The sequence below is a fragment of the Taeniopygia guttata genome, chromosome 2 (assembly GCF_048771995.1).
Source record: "Taeniopygia guttata chromosome 2, bTaeGut7.mat, whole genome shotgun sequence".
NCBI classification, from domain to species: domain Eukaryota; kingdom Metazoa; phylum Chordata; class Aves; order Passeriformes; family Estrildidae; genus Taeniopygia; species Taeniopygia guttata.
In genome coordinates, this window is record NC_133026.1 from 22,413,290 (window position 1) to 22,437,343 (window position 24,054).

The window sequence follows — 24,054 nt, forward strand, 5'->3', positions numbered from 1 at the left end:
GAGGTGAGCAGAGTGGGTCAGGTGATTGTGACAGACTCCACCAACAATCCAGTAACCATCAGAGAAATGTGAGATGGCAGGTGAAGGATCATCAGTCTCAGGCAACAAGCCAGATCCACCTGCCGTTGCTACATGGAGATCCATGAGAGCACACCTCTAGAGGTGCTCCTCAATCCTACCCAAACACCTCAGTTCCTTGCAGCCAGCAGCTGGGAGAAAACCACAGGGTCCAGGTGGCTTGGGGACAATGCTGGATCTGCTTCCAAGCTGAAGAACGGATGGAACTCAAAACTCATTTTGTCCTACATCAAGATTCTTGATGTAGGACAAAATGAAGCCTAAACTACACCCATAAGACAACACAGCTACTCTGTATTGGCAGAGCTGAGACTTAGCTCACGTGCAAGTATCCACTGGTGCTGCCAGTTGTTTAGTCTTCAATCACAAAGCTGCTATTGCCAAAACAGGGGGAGCAGTATAAGAGTTGTTATGAAATCTTATGCTGGGAGGTGTCAGGAACTGACACCTTAGCTCCCACTTAAAGCTAAAACAACTTTACCACTTTTGAAAAAAATACTGCACAACCTCCTGCCTTTCACAAGACAAAGAACTATATGAAGATAAAAAAGGCATTTTCTGTCCAAAACTGGAGCAGGTAGAAAAGAAACTTTTGCTTATAGCAAAGCTTTGCATTAGTTAACCAGGTTAATGCCACTTTTTGTTCTCTGCTGCACTGCCAGGGGTTCATAGGCAACACAGTAGCACGTTGTGAGCCTGAGCTGAATAAAGGTGTAGCTGGTTATGGATATTCTATAAATTCAGTTGGATACTGCCGGATAACTGAAGAACATGCCTCATATGGTAGCCTATTAGTACTGCAGGCCATGAGGGAAGGGTAGTGGAGGAAACATTTTTAAAGGCTCCTCTGTTTTTTTTTTTTCCTGCTCCTGAGCCTGGCAGTATCTGAATTTATCTTTGGTGAAATCTCAAATCTCCTTGCAGAGTCTTTCATCTTTTTGAGGTTGCTCACAAGCTACAGGACAAGGGTTCAAATCAAAACCTTTTTTCTATTTTTTTTTTCCATCTGCCTTCTCTTGATGAATCTTCCTCATAAAACTCAGACTAGCCCCAAACTGTGTGTGACGGAGCCATAGGTAGTGTCTGCACTGGTTTCCTTGGCAAATATTAAATAATTCCAGAACAAACAAACAAACAAAAGCAATTAAAATAAAATAATAATAAGAAGAAAGCCTAATCAAAATGAAGGCAATGTGTTCTATCTAGAATGGAAAAAAGGAAGATGATTTGGAGATATGTAGAAAAGAGTGAACAGAGCCAAAACTGTTGCTTCCCAGGCCTTGCAGGCAGTCCACAGTCAGAGATGCAAACAAGAGCTATGATCCAGCTCTTCAGTCCCAGCTACTACTCGTATAAGATCATAATGTTTGCAAACACAACATAAACTTGGAAACTATGTGGGAAATAAGGTTGGTACTTATACCCAAAAGAAATCACAAGCTTCTCACTGATAGCTCAAGAGCAGAAATAGAAGCAAAATTTCCTATGGATTTGTCATTCGGCTCCAGTTAACAGTATGACAGCATGTTAGTAATGGCTGCTTTGCTCATTTCTGCCAAGGGAATTCCACAATCTGTTCTACATGGGCCTCGGAGTCCTCCAGGTTAATCTAATGCATGATCTCCAGCCTGAAAAGCTTAAATACTCACAGCTCTTCTCCCCAAGAAACAAACATATAATCAAATCTTGTGCTTCAGGGAATAAGCTGATGGCTGCAGGCTTGGCAAGGAATACTTCTATTTTATGGCTTTGCACAAATTGTGGGGTTTGCCTCTCCTCTGAAGCATGACGCATTAGCTGCTGCTGGATGCAGAATACCAGGGTTAATAAACCAATGTTCAGAGCTAGCTAGCAGAGCCTCTGCTTTTATGTTTCTGTCAGCAGCACTCTGGTTTTTTTCCTCAGAATTTTGAGGGAAGGGAGAACTAATAACTGGCAGCGCTGTTTGAAGTGCTGTGTCTGAGAGGAGATGAACCAAAAATGACACCCCCTGTAAAGCAGACGTGACTGATTATCTATGGATCATACCTATGCTTGGGATCTCCTTCAGGATCAGAGGGTATGCTGCATGTAAATAGAAGCACAGCTTTCATTAAATGAGCAGATCTCAGATGAGCAGATCTCACAGAGCATTTTATAGCTCTCCCATTATTATTTTATGGGCCAGCAACCATCTTGTCCTTATAGCACAGAAGTAATGCAGTTGCTGTTTGGCTTGCAGACATCAGACACAGTACAAGAATACAAAAGACTATTCCATGGGAATAGAAATGCAGTTGTAAAAATACCTGGTGCACAGGTGGGCTCTCCTGAGTGAGGCAGCCTGCCCTCTTTGTCTCACAATTGATGTTCAGAAGATAGAAATTCTGACTCATCTCCTCAAAATTAGGTTTCATTCCACCTTTACCCCTTCCCTATAAATTCTACACTGTGTCAGAACAAAATGTGGAGCCCAGAAAAGACACTGCAGCTAAATTATCTCAAGCAAGGGAAAAGCCTTGAATATTTTACAGGACTGAGTGGCCCTGCAGATTGTGTTAGTCATAAACAAGTACAATGTAAACTCACATCTGGGTTCTCAGCTTCTAAATATACTGAAACTGCCAAGGCAACAGATGAGATTTCCCCATCAATAGCCATTGAGCAGACACTTATTCTGTGATCAGTTTTAGACCAAGAAGAAGTAATATGGCCTTGTCACATGTAAAGTTTGAGATTAGAAATAAACAGCCTCCATTTTATGCCAATCTTCTTAAAGAAGCATGGCCACTTAAGCTGACAGCAATAACAAAAGAGCAGAGAAATGAGTTGAACTGCAGGTTCACATAATAGTTGAGTAAATACAGGGGCAGCTTTTTGGTAGAAAGCCAGGTTGGCTACAAGAAAACTGCAACTGAGAATGTTCAAACTATCTCTTCAGCTGCTTTTAAACTGATTGTCCTTTTAAATTCTAAATGCTTGGTGCAGTTAATTAATCTTCCAGTTCCCTTTCAACTGTCATCTTTGGAGGTAGAACTAGGAATGACACATCTCCTGGAAACTCCAGTGAGCCCCTCAGATATTATCTAATGATCTTGACTCTCTGTAGGTGATTACCGAGGAACCTCTGAATCTGCCATTTCAAAGGACTGATAGGGCCCCATAGCACACCTCTGCAACAGCCAGAACAGCCATCAGGAACTCACTCAGAGAGCACTGAGTCAGGAAGATAATTACCTTGCATTTCCCCTGTCTAGTTCTTTTATGCATCTGATGCCTCTCACAGCACAGTTGATGGTGGAAGCTGTACAGGACAGGTGAGGCTCCCAGGGCAGATGTGAGCAGCAGCAGCCACAGAGCAGCTCCAAGGCTGGAGTGGAGCTCTGCAGCACGCAGAGGAGACGTCACAACAACGGCAAAGAGAAACATCAGAGTGAATTGTCAGAAGACGCAGCTGAGAGCAAAACACAGTGGACAATCCAAAGCACCTTATAAGAGCAAGAAAAGAGTAAGAGAGAGTCAGAAAATGTACAAGAATTAAAGATATACCTTCTAATTTCCTGGTTTGCAGTGGGAGAAGAGGAAGAGGAATTAAGGCAGCAACATGCAGAGGACAGAATGCAATTCCAATAGCAGGACACAGGACATGAAAAACAAAACCAAGTGATTTATGGTTCTGATTCCCAAGTGATAAGAATGAACATAATAAAAGTAGAACAGTAAAACTAGTTAGACAAGAGAACAAATCACCTTGATACCAATTTGTAAAATAAATAACTTTTTCAATAAAAATTGAAACTGGAAAAAAAGTGCATTTTCACACATAGCTCAGAGATCACATAAATGCCAAGTGACATGACAGTTGCTGAAATAAATGCTCTTTTTATGAACAGCAGAGCAGTAAAGCAGGCAAAATAGATGCATAAAATGGGTAAATTTCCAGTGTATTAGTTATTGCTGCCTCTGAGCTGCAGTAAATTACAAACTCATTTTTAACTTTTTTTTGTGTTCATGAATACATTTTTGGGACTGGTTTTCCGCCCCCTTCTTTCACAATTTCATTTTTTCAGAGATTTATATTCTTCTTTAAAGTCTATAAATAAGTATCCAGGTCTCTTCCACAGGAAGGAAGAGGGCTGAAAACTCAGAAGAAACTATTTATTATACATTTCTGAACTTTCATTGCATAAATTCTGCTATCTGTGAACACACTGCTTCCATAAAATTTGTTTTTGTCTGGATATTTTTCCCCTTACAAATGAAATCTAAAATAAGTTCAAAAAAAATCATGCACCTATCCACCCTGTGGTTTTCTCCTTCATTTTTTGTTTCTTGTTTATAGTACAAAATCACAGTATGTTGTCTTTATTTACTGCTCACTATACCTATAAATAAAGGATGTAAGATTATCCAGACAGAATGGACTGGAGTAAAAAAGATGAAAGATTTATTTGAAATACAAGTTGGCTGTTCCCAGCTGAAAGGAGGAAACTAGTCAGTGACTCTGAAAGTGAATAAAGTACCACAGGGAAAATGTTAAACTCTGACTCTAATTGCACCCTTCACTATTCCTCTCAAAAATAAAACAACAAACCCACACCTTGAAAAAAGAACATTCAAGTTAAGGGCCATTAAGTTCAGATATGTCTTTGTTTTCATCACCTTGGTGCAAAGGTCTATCCTGCTTTGCACTCATGTGGTGCTCATTTTGCACTGAGATAAACAAGCATGCAGAGAGGATGGCAAACAGGAACCAGAGTTTTTCATACATTCAATGAGTCCATACATTCAAATACAAGAGGAGTTAACTATTTACTGTGCTTATATATAAAATACTGCTTAAAATTGCAACACAGGGACATAAGGACTATAACTAATGTCTGAAATTAATGTCTCAGGTGTAATCCAAAAATGCCTGCCAATATCTACTCTTATTTTCAAGTCAAAGCAAGGGATCTTAATCCTATGACACTCCAGTAATGCAGAAGAGCAACTGCCCATTTAACCACCCATATATACCTGTTTTACAGAGCAGATTCCTCATACAGATTCCTTCAAATTTCTTGACTACTGTGGGCTCATAATCATCAAGATGGATGATTATGATACCTTAACTGGATAAATCTTTTTTTTAATTGAATTTCTCATTCACACCATTCAAAATTTATCCAGAACAGATGAATGTACTCAAGCCCTATTTAATCTAGATGCTTGAATAATATGTAGTTCTCTGACTTTTGAATTAAATTCAAAATATGCATTCCAAATTATCCAGCAACACAAAATAAGCCCAGCAATATTAAAGACATCCTGCTTATTTTCATTAAAAATCTCATTCATTGGCACAAAATTAATCAAGTAAAATAAGAAATATGTCAAACTTCAAGGATTTGGTTTTTTTTCTCTCCCAAACCACTGCCTCCAGTCTTTTTTACCTTCAATGACCAATAAATGTTAAAACGTGCTGGCAGTCATCTACCCATGGAGCTGGTAGAGGTGAAAAAGAGAAGAACAGGGCCTGAGAACACTTTTAATTGAAGAGTCACTAGCCAGTCTTTGATGAGCTCTGCATCAAATACACATCCAAAGGCACCCCAGTCCAGACAGCCACTGAAGGACAACTGATTACTTGCCTATCAATCTTATAGAAAAGGCCATCTAGGAAATTGGGAGCTTTGCTTGGGTGTTATTTAGGCTGCACTTTCAAATTTTATAAGTTTGTTTCTGTCTTTTTGAATGGGAAATAAAGAGTTTTGCTGACTGAAATTTATAACAAGAAGACAAAACCTTTTTTTTTTTTTTACATGACCCAAAAAAGTAATATTTTATTTCTTCCTGACAGTAATGAAATCTTTCCAACAGTATGACTGTCAATCACAAGACAAGCTAGATGTAGGAATCCACAGATCCAGTAAAGCTGATTCCCAGAATATTTAAATTCATCATAGCCTTAAAATAACATTACAATCTGATTTTAAAAAAATATATTTTTATTCCCTGGATCAGATGACTGTTACCTCCTATATTATTTAAAGAAAATTTATGAGAAATTAAAAGTTCCTTCAACCTCATTGCTTTAAATTGGTGGGTTTTTACATGTTTTTATCTTTTAATTAGATGTCTTTAGCCATATCATTCAGTTCATTCCTCCTTTCTCAAATCCTGAAACTATACAGCAAAGAAGCTACTTCATTGGTAGCATTGTAGAATTCATGATCTGGGATGTACTAATAATGTCTCTCAGGTCATCATTATCAAAATTTAGAAGCATCACAAGGTCTTAAAGGTAACTCCACCGGCAAAAAAAAAAAAAAAAAAAAAAAATACAGTCATTTTAGGATATATTTGTATGTAAAATGATATCTCCACTCACACTGAAATTCCTGGGCATTAGACAATGGAAAATACTGGCAATATATGTGAAATTCACAAGATCTGTCTCCATTATCTATTCTCACCATATTTAAAATAATTAAATGTCTTACACATTTAATCTACAGTGAAAGATAAGAAACAAAGAAGAAACTTTACAAGTTACAGATTCTCCTTCAAGGGTGCATAATGAAAGTCCAGACTACCTAAGATCTATGGATCTCTCATTTCAGGAAAATATTCAAAATATACTGCCCTAAAATTTTCAAACTTTATTAATTCAGTATTGAGTGATAATAGATGGACAGAACATAAGAACTTTTCATGACAATTGCAAGAGATCAGTTTGGAATAGCATGTGTTGTTCAGTAATTGGATGTTCTTTAGGAGAGGAGGCATCTTTAGACATAATTCTATCTGGTACTACGAAGACTTTTTAACCCAAAGTTTGAAATTGAATGGAAATGGCAAGATAGAGCAATTTCAGTACTTCTTGAATAATCTTTTCACAACCATGTTCTATTTGGTGTGATGCTACCTATTTAAAAAAAAAAAATAGAAATAAGAAAAGGAGTGAGAAAAGATTGTAGCTGAAGAGATGAAAAAAAATTTTGTTCAATTTCTAGAATGTGATTCAATGAAAATAGTAAATTGGATCATCCCATCCCAGCACGGTTCCTTATTAGTTGGAACTGCGCTGCCACTGTGAACAATATAAAGGAAAGCAGAGAGATTCATTACAATGAAGAAAGACTGATAGTCTTTGAATTATTGTTACATAAAACCTGATTCCTATGCATTGCACAAAATCAGACATCACTCCCTTTTTGTTTTCCTTCATTACTGGATAGAGACCTGTGCATAACTTCAATTAGATCTTATTTCACACTCTTAAGATAATGTTCTCCCAAAACGTCCAAAAGTAAACTAGACAAGGTATATACTTCCGACCTGGTTTGCCACCTAATCCAGATCTAACCAGGACACTGGTTTGTTGCAGTGAACTCTATGCTGGGATGAAGGTTGTCCTGAAATCATGTGAGGGAGTGAAAATAATTTGGTTTCCTTTTCATTCCTTTTGCACACTTGAAGTGTCAATCACAATAGCAGATGTAAGGGATGAATGACTAAAGAAGAATAAATGAGATTTATTCAGTTCTATTTGGGCTTTTCTTTTTTTTACTTATTTACAAAGTTACTATGAATTTCTAAGGTAATTTCTCCCTGTTTTATTTTAGAAATTAAGATCTGCAATTTTAAAGGCTAGAGAACTGGGAAAATGAGATCAAAAAATGAGAGAATGAGAAATTAGCCCTTCCCTGGTCAAATGATTACACTCGTGTTTTGACATGATTTTGCTAGCAACAAATTATTTTTAATGACAGGCTTTTGAAAAAATATTAGTGAACATTCTCTAGTAGGACACACTAGAAATCATAAAACACATTCTGTAGGGCCTTCATATAGGCATGAAAACAATGGCACATAATGCAATAATTGACATACAACTATTTGCAGAAAAAAATGGAATGTGGTGGTTTTTTTCTACTGCTTTATCTGTTTAGGGAATCCAAAATGTGACAGTAAATACCATACAAATCTTAAATAGATGACATTACCTGAAAAAATGAGTCAGGACAGATGCTAAGACAAGGAGTAATCTTAACCAGAATGATTTTGCTGGGGTCAGCTCTGATGAGAGTTTTTTGCAGCAGTCGTGACTTCTCATTGATGGTGGAAGAAAAAAGAACAATTGTTACATGTGCCCTTCAAAGAAGACATGACAGGCTAATTTAGGAACAGTTTCAAGAGAAACGAAAAACAGCTGACAGCCATTGATCACTACTACAAGAGAAACTAAATTAGACATTCTGAGAAGCAGAGAAAATATGCAGGGAACAAGAGGACCAGGAGACTGACAGGTTGATTTGCTTTAGGCCAATTTTTAGACGGGGTTAGCAAGTGTAATGAGGTAAGCAAAGAGTCTCTGCAGAAGCTTGACCACTGAAAGATCTACAGTTCAGTTTGTCCCAGGCATATTAACATTAAGGTATGAGAAATTCCTTAATTATTCATAAACTAGTGGCCATAATCATGCATGACATGAAATAAAAACAAGAAGATCACTTCCTATCACAGTAACTGTACTGTCATGGACAAAACCTTTTCAGCTTGGCAATTCAGCTTATTTTACTGCTGAGTTATATAAATATTGAAGTATTTATTCAGATATCAGAGAGGGGGAAAACATAAAAAATATTTTTAAAAACATTAGAACCGTTATGGAAAACACACCCCTCCTCCTTTCCAAGGCTCAACATGACTCTTCTCCTTCCTCTTGTTATGATTGCAGGTAAAACTCAGTCACCTTAATAAAGCAAAAAGAGCTGCTGGGGGCTGTGGTCGGGTTGCAGCAGTTTACCTCCAGTGCTGGTCATCCATGGGCTACAGTGCCTTCAACAGTATCTGGAGGAAGCTGGTTGAGTCTCAGTAGATCATATGAACAAAGAGATATTTTTCCAAGGCTTGTTTTTTATGGAGTTTTTTGGTGGTTTGGTTTTGTTTGTTTTGATTTGTTTTTTGCAGGGGGGATTGTTTTCCTTTTGGTTTTGGTTTTTGTTGGTTTGGGTTTTTTTTTTTTTGCAAAGGGGGAAAAGAGTTGGGTGGGTCTGGCCTTTTTTTATTTGGTGACGGGGTGGAGTTTTGGGGGTAGTTTTGTTTGGGTTTTTTATTTATTTGTTTGTTTTGGATAGATGTTCTTTTTTATGCAAGTTTTTCTTTAAGAACTGAAAAGTCTCAGTCTGCCTAGGTTTCATGGAGTAAGTCATGCTATGGTTCACTTTAAAGCTACGTAATATGTATGGCGTAGTATTAACTCCCTTCCTATCACCCTTATCACCACGCTTGAAATTATAAAAATGCATTTCAAGGGCAGGTCATTTTTAAAAATGTCAAGAATTATCCAACCATTATAGTGGGTTGTCAGATCTCTTAATTCTAAATAGCAAGTGATGAAAATTACAGAACAAACTGCCTCTATCCTCAATTAAAAGACATTGAATCAGAATTACAGTCTGGAGATAGAATTTTACTAATGCATGTGGGTGAAAACAAATGACAAGAAATTCTGATTTTCCTGACAATTTTAAGGTCATGATAACAAAGCTTAAGGTACAAATAATTTATGTTAAAATACTTTAAACACTTAGAAATCATCAGTGTTGAATCTGCATTCTATTCACAGTGGAGAAAAATGCAAAAAAGGGTTTGTAGAAATGAAGACATAACATGAATTTGATACTAAATGCCAAGTTTTTTTAGAGGATTTTACATCTATTCTTAAATTTTTAGCTAATCATTTGTACATGTATTTCTGTGTGAAATCTGTGCAGATGGCTTGGTTTGCACACATAGCACCAAGTAATAATTCTGCAAATATCCTCCCATGAAGAAATATAAACTAAATGCCACAAAGTCATTTAACATTTAAAGCTTAACTTTTACAGTATTTTTAATAATAACTCCCAGGTACAGAAGTTCTTAGATGTTTTGCTGGCTTCATCACTGAATGTTTATATCAGACCCACTCAATACTTGCATTTCTTTGAGAACAAAATAATAAATCAATGTCAAGGAGACATTTGAAGACATTCTTAAGACTAGAGTTTAATTTGTGTAGTTCAATTTGTAATGCCCTATTTCAAAAATGTGTTAGGAAAGTTTGCCTAGTCCATTGGACATTACAACTTTTCAACACCTGGTTGACACTGGAGTAATTAAAATTAGGGAACACTTTGTGGGCCTCTTCTGTATATTTTGTTCAGTGAAGCAGAAGAAACACAGGACTTTGTGAGTAATTCTGGCACTTTTCACTATAGCATTTATTGAAAGTTCTCAGTTCCAGTGAAATACTAAGGAGTGAATCAAGGTACTCGGGAGGGACACAAGAGAAATTGAGAGGGTTTATATCCAGCTCTAAATGTTTTGGAAGAACATTCTCCTAATCCACCCATTTTCTCCTAATCCACCCATTTTCTCCTAATCCACCCATTTCAAAAAGTCTCTAAAATCTTTGCCTTCCTGACTCTTTCTCTCTGCATTAAATAAGTGCAGAAATCCTTCTTGAAGATGCAAAGATTGAGAGTGAGATCATGGATCCTTTCAAATTCACAACAGAACTTCCACAGATATAGCAAAACAATAGGATATTTTACTATGGCTGCATACATAACATAGAACATCAAGTAAATAAAGTTGTGAGAGTCATTAATTTGCCCTATCTGCACCCTATCAATTCTCCCAATCTCTTCTCCTTCACAAATAAAAAAAGTTTCTATGCAGCATCCTCAAAGAATGTATGTTTTATAGTCTTTCTTCATTTCAAAGAAAAAAAGCCAATTTCATAGAAGATAAAGGCATTTTCAATTTGAAACAGTTTCAGAATGAAAAGTTAAACTTTTAATTTAAAAAACAACATGGAATACATTTTTCACCTTTTTTTTAATCGTACCTACTTTACTCATTTTAAATTTTTCTATTTATCAACTTTGCTCCAACGCATAAGTGTGTTCCTTCACTAAGGTTCACTACTAATAAATTCACTATCTGCAATTCATCCACTCCTATCAATTTTTATCTTTTCTCAGACTATTTCTCACAAATAAAACTATTGTCTTCTATGTCTTCAAATGTATAAATATGTCTATTATGCAGCAGTTGATCCATTTTTGTATATTCTAAATAAAAACTGAAAAAGCTCTGGTGCAGATCTCAATGGCAACTAACATTTCATGCTTTAAGTAACAATCCCTCCCCTGTCACAGTTCCCACCTTAGCTCTTGATAATGATTTTCTATTTCTGTGATGGAGCGCTCAGAAACATATACTTCCAACAACCATATCAACAGCTCTTCTGAAAACATGCTTATTGAATATGTTAACAAGTGACAAATATAGAAGTTCTATTGTTTTGAGAAATATCCAGCCAGAAACAGTTTTCTGTTTTTTCACAAACTAGTAATAATTGAGAAAGTTCAAATTTCCCAAGCCAGGTAATTTTTGAATTGTATGAAATCAACAATTTGCCACAATGACTCTTGAAGCTTTACAAAAAATTACACTGTATATTATAAACATCCAATCTGCCATAAAATGTTCTCATTAAAATTCTAAATTTCTTTCTATGATACATTCTAGCATAAAGTGATGCATTTGTCCATTGATAAAACATAATATTTATGTAAATAGAGCTAATGGTTGCACAGTACCATAATTCTACTACACACATTGATTACACAGCCATATAAACAAGCACATTTATCTAGATTAAACATCAAGGTTTCAGGAGCTGGCAAACTTTAGGTTGTTAAGTCATTAGCATCTTCCTGTGACAGGATGATTTTTTAAAACAGCACACAAGTGTCAGGATGCAATATAACTTAGCAAAATTTTTTAAACAATCTTTATTATTGATCAGCAAAACACTGTATAAATATTCTGTGATTAATTAAAGTGCCATCATTCTCTGAAATGCATGGTAGTTGTTGAAACAATAGGATTTGTATAAGGAGTACATGTATGCCAGCACATACATTTATAATCTTCTTACTCACTTTTCTTTCTCCTGCAGAGAAAAATCAAATTGCATTCTCCTTCCTCCCCTTCTTACCTTCGATTTTCCTCAAAGTAAAGTAATACTAATTTATTACAGAACATTTATTTATTTATTTATTACAGTAAATAATGAGGAATCACCAAGCTATTTTAATTTTTTTGCTATCTGCCAGATGAGACTGATTAAAGACTCACTGGGGCCAGAGTTCTTCTATTCATTTCATGGGGCATTGGCGCTATGCAATTTTATAATCAGGGCCAAGTAATTTTTCATGTATAGGGTAGTTTACATTAAGAAAATGAAAGAAAGACAGGTTAATTGTGTCCAACTTAGAGACACCATTAATGCAAATACCGAAGTGTTAACTGCTGAAGAAAGGCCTCTTGTAAGGATGACCTTTTGGTAAGACACACAAATGGACAACGAGGAACTTGCAATATACAAAATGAGACAGAGTCCAATTTTAGAAGGTGCTGGTGCTCATCTCCTAGTCCAGCTCATCTGAGTGATGCCGTTCAGCATCAGACCAACTGGTGTTTGGCAAGGTGCTGTAGATTAATGGACCAAAAGAGACACTGTAATAGTAGCCAGTTTCCTGATACGAAAATGTTCATCAGAATGTTCCTAATCAGTCACCTAAGGGTGCTCAAAATTAATTTAGTTGGGTCACTATTTAAACTGTTTAAATATTTAAACTATTTAAACCCTTTTTCCTGCTGAGATAAATGTCACCTGTATTCACTCATGGACTGCGCAGGCCTGCAGCAGTGTAGCATGTTACAATCCAGTCTTTAGCATGACACTTCAGTTTGTAAATTAGTGGAACATATGCACTCTGACTCCACCCCCAGGTCCTCTAATTCTACAGCAGAGGCACAGTGGTTTCCTGTGCTCAGTGTATGCAACCTATTTACTATTTGGTCAGCACACTCTTGCACCTGCGTGAGGTGAGATATGCCTGTCTGTCTCTTGCCATTCCCTACTAAAAAAACAACAAAAAAAACCCAAAAAAGACCCCAGTCCAGACTTATTCTACTAAAAAGGTTGGGAATGAGGTGACATGAGCATGTAGCTGTCATGTAGAATGTAACAAAAAGCAGTGATGACCATGTGGGTGTGCAAAGAGAAAACAGCATAGACTGGGAAGACAGCAGTGGTGCATTGAGAAATGGGCAAGAAGGCCCACATCCAATCTTTCTGACATAGAATTATTTTAATTACAGTTTCACAAACAATGACCCATTTTAACACATCAGGAATTGTCAGCAGCAAAAATTTATCTAGTAATTAAAAGTACTTTCAACTTTACCCTATATTTTATAGGCTGACATGGGTATCAGAAAAAGTTTAAGGGATCAGAACCTGCTGTTGTATTCACATAGCTCCTGTGGAAACCTGCAGGTTGATACACCAAAAACCTGACTCCTAATGTCACTCTCGCACAAAATGGTTGCATCTCTCTTGCCTCTAGTTGGAACTGAATACCACTAAACTATTATAAAACTAGGCTAAGATTTGATTAATTTTATATTTGTAAATAGTATGATGAGAGGCACTAACAGATAAGAAACTGCTTCATCAAAAGGATGAACCTTCTACTGTCCTCCTGAGACAACACTACTTAGCTCTGGAAGGTGTTTTTAGCACCAAATTATGGACAAATTGTACATAATATGTACATATATTGTGGGTGTAGCTCTTCAAGTTAATTTCACTGTAACTGGAATCTACTCAATGCTCAAAGACATTGCATTGCACAGTTTGTTTGAATTCAGAATCCTGTTAAAAATAACTTTAGCTCATACCTGTAGGAGTTCTTTCACCTTTCTGATTAACACATGTATTTTTGGTTCTGCTGTGAAACAAGCTGGCCACCAGAGATGACAATCTCCAAAGAAGTCTTCACGGGACTTTATAATTTCAAAAACAGGAACAGTCATAATTCCCATACCAGATAGCATTCTTCCAAATAGCAAATTCACATTTCATGGATTAGGAAGAAATGCCACACAGAGTATAGGACTCCTGAGTTTGTGTGTCCCCAGGATATGTCTTTTTTCACAGAGAAACCTTTCTGGAAAAGCCTGAGGACTCTGGCTTTGGCTGCAACTATGCTGTACAGATGCACAGGGCAGTGGGATGCCGGGACTCTCGGGCGTGTGCATTTCAGACTGCCACAGCAGAGTGTGCATGCTGAGCTGTGCCTCTGGGGCCATGGCAGCAAACATGGTGTGCCCTGGGAAAATGGCAACAAACATGGTGTCCCTTAGGACAATGGCAACAGACACGGCATTCCTTGGGACAATGGCAACAGACATGGCAGCCACGGGGGCAGGGTTAAAGCTATGGGTATGGGCATGGCCATGTTGCTGTTCCATGCCACTGTGTCATCATGGGGGCGCGACTTCAGGGGCAGTGATGCACTCTGAGTGGCACCATTTTGCTCTTTCTTCCTCAGGGAAGTTGCTGGGAGCAGCCCTGTGGACTCTGTTCTCCCACCACTGCCCATCCATTCCCATCCCCTCAAGTCCTTCGGGAAAGCACAGCTGAGTTGTGGATGCTGCTCTGAAGCAGCAAACCAAGCTGAAAGGAGCCCCAAGCCCAAACCAAGATGAGAGGAGCAGAGCTGAGCCCAAGCCAAGAGGCAGGGCTGAGTTGAGCCAAATACTGCCAAGCGCAGCCGAGCCCAGCCCTTGGGGACCGGGCAGCACAGTATGGACAGTCTGGATTGTGAGGGGTTGTCAGTCACTGTTTTCTGCTGTCTTGGGCTCAGAGGCAGGGAGAGCCAGCCACAGAAAATATGCCCTATCATGATTGCCCACCCCAGTGGTCATGCAGAATTAAGTCAAGGGGTGAACACCCTTTGTGTGTAAAATGCCTGGGCTTTTGTTTGTTTCTGTCATTAATATCGTCCTTGCTGTGCATTTCTCATTCCATTGCTGTTCGCTTCCAGTAAATTGTTATCACAACCCATCATCTCTGCCTTTGTCCCTTTTGCACTGGTGTGGGGCAGATGAAAGCAAGAGGCTTATTTGGGGTTTAATTCCCTTCTAGTGTTAAACCAGCATCTACAGTGTCTAAAATCGCCAGGGATCAGAATTGTGACCAAGAAAAAGTAATATAACTAAGGAATATGGCACAAGAGAAGCTTTCACAGAGAGAATTTTGAGTGAAGTAACATTCAACTCAGCTGAGATTCAGGTAATCTTAAACCGGGTGCAGCCAAACACTGTTGAGAGTATTCCTTGATTCCATCAGTACTGTCTAGCCTTTTAAATTGATTTCTTGTCAGTAGACTGATTTTTATACCAATTTCAGGTGCTTTTTTATAAGCAATATTACTATTATTATAACACTTTGGTTGCACAGATGGATTGCATCTGCTGTCTACAATTTAGGATTTCATGTAGGTGATGCGCAAAATTGAGCAGGAAGAATTTTTCTGAAAGGCTTTAATGGCTATCAGCAGATGAGTCATTGATCTTGAATGAGCACAGGTTTTCTCCAAGAGAAAGAACAGTCATGAGACTGCCCTGACAAGGCAGGGGTGCATGCAGCCATACAGGGAATATGGGAACAGGGCAATCAGTACAGCGTCACAGGATGGGAGCACTACTGCTACAGCAGTCTGGAAAATGCTTAGCTCCCTGTTAACTGTGACCCTGGAAGGAGCAGAGCAGAACATACAAAAGACAACTTGTGCAAGAGTAAACAGCTCCCACTGCATTCAGAAATCAATGTGTAGTTTTTTAAACAGGAACAGATTGTGACAGAGAATTACCTAACTCAGATCAGATCAGCAGAAATATTATTTCTATTTCAACAGAAGTAATTCATCATAGTCCTGTGTATTGGTCAGAAGATAATGATTTAGTGACACTTATAAGGAAAAAGCAAAAGAAAAAAAATAAAACTGACACCCCCCCCAAAAAAAAATCAAAACAACAAAACAAAAGAGAAAGAAAGAAAAAAAAAAAACACTACACATACACACACACACACACACACACACACACATACAAACAAAACAGAAAACAAAGTAGAAACCAAAAACAACCCCAAAAAAACCACACCAAACCTGCTGAAAGTGTTCTGGTTTGGATAATACAGAAAAGAAAAGAACAAGGAAAAGCAATCTCTATTGTTCTGTTAATTAAGAAAGCAAGCACAAAATCCAGGAAGGGCTGTATTGCTGACATTGTATTAAAACAGAAGTAAAAAACAAAGCTACAAATGCACATTTCACAGCCACCTAAACACATGGAGAGCACATAAATCACTGGATAAAGGGTATAATATGTTTTTTAAAGATACTGTACTGCAGCTGACAAATGCTAGTCTAGCAGGGCTTAGTTCAGCACTGAAGACACCAGAGTTGTGAGCGGTATTTGAGCCCCTCACACCTGTGTGGGAACTGCCTCTTGGGAAATAACTGGCCTGTTTGAATCTAAATTTGCATGGGAAATTGAAACACTGCTCAGGCACAAGATTATTTTTTTGGTAAATGAGAGGAAGAAGGAAACTTGTCAGATTAACCTACTGGTTTGGACATGTAATTGAGACAAATTGAGGACCAAATCCCACAACTAGGCACCACAACAGCTAGTTCTGATCCTCTACATGCTTTGTATTCAGGTCATCCACATCCAGGGCAAATGCTGTAGATTATGAAGCAGGAACAGTCCTGGGACAGGATAAAAAGAACATTAGAGACTGTGATGGATAAACCCACCTCATCCTGGACAGCCTTATACATCACTGTACACAGATACAGATTTATTGAAGGTCAAGGAGAAATTTGTATTGAAAACTTCAAATCAGAACAACATGGCATTGAAGTGACCTAGTTCAGTTTTCCTCAAACAGGATTTTAGTTTATGTACAACAAAACCTCTCTGTAAACAAGCCAAGAAACAAGAGGAGATCTGAAGCAGAACACCTATGTAGATTCAATCAGTGCTGTTTCCATTAGATTTTATGCTTCCTTTGATTCATACCTGTTGTCTGTCAGGAGATTTACACATGGGGTGTCCAAAGCTGTGACTTCTCACCTTGATGTAGATGGGGTTAAGGTCAAAACAAGCCTGGCACAAACAAAATAGTGATGGGGAAAGAAAACCACCATTTTTTTAAAACACAGTGAGTACAGGCTGTCATTCAGGGGTCATCAAAAGTGGTTTAGATTGTTTCTCAGTTAAATGACCAGCAGAAAAACATTGTGTGAGCTAGACTTACCACCCAGGAAGCCTCTGAACCATAGGGAACATGACATACTGAATGCTGTAGTTGTTCAACAAGACAATCAGAAAGTGTTGGCTGAAAACATTCTCAGTTGTGAGATATTTAGACAAAAGTACACATGGAGAAAGCATCACTCATGTGAGCTCCAGAAAAAAAAAAAACAAAACAACTCTGTACTCAAATTCAGCAAATGCCCTTGCACATTTCTTTAAAATTTGTTTTTTGTACATGCCTTAGCACTCCCTGCATGCAGTATCTTTCAGCTTCCATCACCTACATCTTTTATCCAGGAAGGAAAATGTCTTTCTAAACCATTCAGACTCAAATTAGCTGCCAATTTTGCTGGTTTCAAAAAGTATAATAATTTTCATTATGTTTAAGTGAAATTACTTCCTGAGAAAGAAATGGGGCATCTCACAATGGGCACCTGGCACATCTGAGTTGTAGCACCTGCACTTCAGGCTTATGACTCACAGGCAGAGGGAAGTTTATTTTTCAGGAGTGGAGAGAACATGTTTTCAATATCATTACTGCTAACTTGGTAGCCCATTGAGCTACCAAGCCCAGTGTGATGGTCAAGCTCCTTGCTGTGTTTCCTTGCTCAGCCAGGGTTTCCCATCTGAGAGACTCACAATGCTCTCTTGGAGGTACCACTCTATCCTGTTTAAATGCTGAAGAAGAACCAGAAGCTTCAAATAATCACTCTCATGTGAAAAAACAGATTTCCAAAGCTCACATATGGTCTATCACCTTAAATGTGGTCATTTGATCATCTTGAACCTCAAACAACTTCCACAGATGCAAAGTCATGATTAAATGGCTTTTTATCAGCAGTCTAATTTTTGGAACCTAATTTTCTGGAATAGTCACCCTTCGAGAAGTCTTCAGTGAATCCTAGTGACTGAGAATCTGCAGATTTTCTTTATTTCACCAATCCTTCATCATGACAAATCTTACCTTAAAACTGCAACTGTTCTAAGGTTCATATATTGCTTTTTTGGGGTTTGTTTTTTGTTGTTTTTTTTGGGTTTTTTTATAAGAAGAAGCCTTTGCCTTTCCCACTGTGCCATGTTTTCCTGGATTCATCCCAGTGACAAAGTGGCAGTGCATCACATGGACTCCTTTTGCCAGATCGTCTCAACCCCAGCTGCTGTGGTTGTGACTGACAGCAAACTGCTCCATTTGCTGCGGCTGGTCTGATGACAGCCCCCAGTGTCTGATGACAACGCACAGTTTGTCAGTTTTTCTTAACAAAGAGTCCCCAGTCACACAGACCTTCCTCTTTCTGATGGTGTGTATCTTCTGTCCTTTGCCTTCTGCTCTGCCTTCTGTCTGCAGATCTTTTTTACTTCTGTTCCCATCATGTCACACAGCCTCTGCACACTGGCCTCATTTTCCCTCAGACTCCTCTCTCTCTACTCTTTCTTGTGTTTTGGGCTTGGGCTTTTCTTTGGTAAGAGATTTACTTATTTATTAGCATAAGTGTTCTTCCCTTCTTCCTTTCCACTGTAATATTTTCTCTGATTCTTCAACAAATCGTTTTGTCAGCTGTTGCTTTCTATTTTTTTCTTTGTCACAGGCTTTCCCTCACTTCCCACCAAGGAACCTGTCTTCCACAAGGAAGTTCCAAGTTCTGGTAGCACTCTCAGAGTTATGATTTAGATAGCCCAGGCACTGATATTTATTTTAAAGTGCATTTCAATTAATTCCCTTTAATAGTTGTTGAGCTAGGATAAATCATTAGTCACCTGTATACATCTGCTAAATTTATGGCAATATACATTAGAATATTTAGATTTCTGGTGTCTTGGTGCCCCAGGGCAATATTAGCTTACAGATTGAAGCATTCTTGCACACTGCTACAAGATTACATCATCAAGGTTTTTTTGTAGATGAGCATTTTCATGTCTCAATACTGAGCTACATTTCATAATCTTCCAGATCTTCCTAGCTTTATTCTCTTGGTCACTTGTCAGTGTTTGCAGGAAGAGCACTTTGCATTCCAATACAAGTCCAAATGTAATTCAACATTTTACATTCCAGAAAAAAAGTTTAACATTTGATACTATGATATGCATCAATAAACTCTAAAAGTAAGATAGACTTTCTCCACTTTCTCTTTCTATCTTTCATTGGTGCAATTGTATTCTGTTTCTAAGGAAAAATATCAACAGAAAATTTGTCCAAATGGCCATAGATTTGATGTTGAATTTTGCCTAGAATTATTGAAAATAAAATTATGCCAATTCAAAACCATAAAATTTTAAATGTTTCTTTATTTTGTTTTGAAAAAAATTATCTGGTTTCATGCAAAAATCACCGAAATGCTGCTATCTTTTGGAGAAAACATTTTTTTGTTTCATAATAAGATAATAGATCAATAGTCCATCATAATCCAGTCTAATTTTGAACAAGATCCCCAAGACAATTCTACAGTGCATCAGTAGGAAAAGAGAAAAATCCTCTTCAGCAAGAAAGGAGACATCCTTGACTGCTGTTTCTATCCAGAAACTTAGGAACAGCTGAGCATGCATAGGACCCTTTTCCTGCAGGCCTCTTTATGAAATCAGAGACATTGGCCTTCACATCTGTGAGCAAACATCTCTTTCTCCAGCTTCCCAGCCAGACAGTGCACCCTTATCTGCCTGCCCTGGTTCATTTCTGCCAACTTCACTGACTGTTAGCTGAGATACCCTCAGGCATCTGAGACCCCTGTGTTGCCTGAGTGACTGTCCCAGAGACAGGTGGCATAGCTGTCACTGGTAACAGAGGCATCAAGTGTGTGAACAACTCATGGTGCAGTTTCCTAATTTTGCAGAGTTTTGATTTGGCCTCATCAGCCATCACAGGAGCCTTACTCTTGGGGGAATACACTCCTGGCAACTTGGAAACCAAGCTCCTTAAGAATCAACTTTAACTATTGAAAATGCCTGTGCTGTCCACTTCTTTTGTTCTTTGGTGCAAAGAAAAAGAAACAGAACAATGTAGGGAAGAGATTTCAGGCAAAGAACAGCTCTTAAGATAGATTAAGTAGGGCTAAGGAATAGACAGAGGCTTAATAGGGTCAGTCCTGAGAGCTGTGGGATGGGGATAGCATGGGAAGAGATTGGTTTGTGCCTAGATGAAGGATAAAGGAAAGATGGCGATAGACCTGATTATAAATTGAACCAATTTAAAAATGGAAATCAAATACAGAACTCAGTTAAAATTATGTCTCAACTTCATTTCCTAGAACTTAACCTATTAAACAACGTGACAGATCTTATCAGCTTCATAAATCTGTCTTGTGGAGTTCACGCTGGTACTTACAATGCAATTGCTATTGCAGAGTCATCCTGCATTTTCCTCACTAACCAAAGCAAACCTCAGTAACAACCTATCCATAATAAAATATCAAGTCTCCATTTTCTTTTCTAAATAACAAGTTATTGATTCTATTCTACATAATAGGTCAGCTTCTTTATAGCAACATATCAACAATGCTACTTATCATGGGCTTCTTTTACAGTCCTTAGTACGTTTTGTAAAACTGAAACATCTAGTAGAGTCAACAGAGTATGTAGAGAATACTGGCACAATTCTTCCCCAGAGAAGAGAGGAATGGTTCTCATGCCACATAGTTCATATAACCCAAAACAAACCACGTGGATGTCAGTGTTTGATTCAGTAAGCTCTTCAATATCATTCATAACATATGATCATCCCATCGCAGAATTAAAATGTTCTAATGGCATGGGAACTTCCAAAAAAGGTTAACTTTGAACAGATTCTCTCTTCATAGAGGTGAGACATGAATCCCTGTAAGTCTGATTAGTCCTGTAGATATTCTGCTACAACCTGTATTAATTATGCACTTTAAAAATGACATTGCGGCAATTCAATTTCGGCCAAAACGGGGTAGGTATTTTCAAGATGATGAAAAATCAGAGTTGAATTTACATCAACTTGACTTTACCCTTCTGCAATTCTGATTCAGACCTGTGTCTAAAAAGATACCCAGACTTTGTCTTGCTTTCCACATAAAAACAAATTATGTCAGAATTTTAAGCTCACTTACTGAGTACTGACTGTTTCTGACAGTACACACATCACATTGTGTGTTCTCTAGAAAATAACAGTTTTTCAAAAATGAGGAATCCGTTGTTGGATGGAAGGAAAAAAGTTACTTTTCCTAAACCAAAGCAATGATAAAAGATTTAGAAGGAAAGTCCTGATGTTCTCAGCAACAACATTTGGCAAGAGAACTAACCTAGTTAATTTCATTTTTCTGTGGTTATCTGATGGTGCAGGGGATGAACTCTTTGAAGAGGACCTCAAAGGGAATATAATCTGAGTTCAGACATAAATGACAAGAGGGAAATTCTCTTCATATAAGACACTTCTGCAAGAATGCCACTAACAAATCTAACTTCATTTGGTATCAGGTATATAGCATGACAGCAATTTGGAAGACATAATGAGTTTTTTACTGAGTTTTTTTAGTTACCCTTGAAGATTCAAGTAGCAGTGATGTAGCTTTTATTTCTTTTCATGTCTAATGAGAGTAAATTCAAAATTTATTTTAACAACAAAAATGTTTTAAAAAGCAACAAGAAAATAATTACTTTTGGAAGGCATGTTAGAGTTCAGGATGTATCCACGGAGAATAGAAATATTTTTTTAAATGCAGAATTATGGTAATTGTGTCTTATTACCTGGTGTGTGTTGTGCATGGTGAGTTATCAATGCTTAAAAATGTGGATTGCCTGGAGAAGCCCTCATTACAAGAGTAAAACTAATCATGAATGTACTGGTATAAATTAAAGGAGAGACATACATATCATCTCAAGAGGCTGAAAATTTGTGAGATACCCTTGTTTATTATTCTTTCAAAAAACAGACATTTTCGACAATGGCAGCTTTCTAAACAGGGTACTGCGATGTTCACTTCCAGCTATGTAGTAAGTTCAGTGAGATCAGCCCATCTTTGCAAGCAGCTCTCTTGGATTTTAAAGGAAGAACTGGTGAGCCCAGTTCTGTTCCACTGCACCCCCATAAACCTTCCCCTGAGCTGACAGACAAGAGCATGCTGTAGGCAATACTGGATCTCCAACTGTGCTCTCACCTGGGGAGCCATGACCTTACATCAGTCTGAAAACCACACGTTATCAGATCATCAGGACAGAGCTAATCTATTTTGTCTCTCTGCAGAATTTATTAGCTTAGACAGAGTTCTGCAAATTTTGCTTTTCCAGGAGTGCAGTAGTGCAAGCTTGTGTTTGTATCTCTGGTCACATGCAAATGTGTAAAACACTTGCATTTCACACTGCTCACCGAAGGACAGAGCACTTCTGGCCACAAACATATTTGCTAAATGTTTACAATTCCTTTTTTTCTGTGCAAGATGTTGCATCCTTTGGTTTTTTCCAATTGCACTGTTGCAGTTGCATTACAACTTGCCGTTTGATTAAATCTTTCATCATTTTCAGAAAGGAAAACTACCACAGAAATCTTAGTTTTTGCTTCAACAGACTACCCTCTACTTTTTGCACTAGTTTTTTTCTAATATTTAAAATTACATCACACATTCAATATTGATGAAGGAAGAGTTTCCCTCCCTTCTGAGATACTCTGGCCATCTTGAAAATTTTTTCTTCCAAACGAGGAAAAGATTCCTCAGTCTTTTACATTAGGTTCTTCAGACCTATCAAAGAATTCTGTTGTGATGTTTACCACTGTCACACAATGTACTGAATATCAGAGATGTCTCCTACCATCACGTATTCTATTGATATTGTGATCCTACTACAAGTTGGTTTTTATTTTCTGTAAAATATACTGATGTACTGATTTGTTTCAGGAATTTCTCTCAGGATTCTCCAAGTAGGATGCATTTAAAAAGGGAAAAATATTTTTCATTTCTTTTCATTGATTTATGTGTATTTACAATCTGCTGCTAGCCGTAACTGGATAAACAGCATGCTTTTGAATTCTCTGTGCTCTTTTAGTAGCTTGTACCAACATTAGCTAAATGCTTTGTGGGACTTCTGAACTTGATTCATCTCATCTACATGGGGGGAATATGGCAAAGGAACTTGTTACAGCTCTACAGACTTTGATGTCTTCAGCTCCAAAACTGCTCTCTAGCCACTTGGCCATCTGCCAGCAGAGAATAGAATGCTTTTGGAAGTAAGGCACGTCTGTCAGCTTATTGAGGAGGAATAATTGTGGAGAAGCATCCAGGTATTATTCATACAGAACACCACACAAGAGCATAACAGAGAATCCACCTTTCATTTCCAATTGACTGATGCAAATTGTACAAATACATGCATAAAAGTATCTTAAGGTATATGTTCATTTTGCACATGAATGCATGTCAGAAAATAAAAATGTGTTGAGATGCTCACATGTACTCTGAAAATAAGGCAGAGAAAAGGGACTATCGGCCAATCCTCTAAATTATTACCTTCTCTCCTTTTCTCTCCTCTTCTTTTCTCTTCTCTACTCTCTTATCCTCTTCTCCTTTCCCATCTACTACACCATTCTGAAAGATCTTAAGCTATCAACAGTGCATTAGGAGAAACTCTGAAAAATGCATTCTGAAGTTTTAAAAGAGTACTGTTGCGAAAATTCATTTTCATGAGGGCTTTCTCTGTTAGAGTCTCCAGTTCCTCAGGACTAAGTCCTCAGGGATTTCTCTTCTATATTCCTTGCATAAGTTCTCCCTCTAGTTTTTCTGAGCACTGGTGTTTACTATTGTGTGAAACAGCTTTTTGGACAATAGGAAG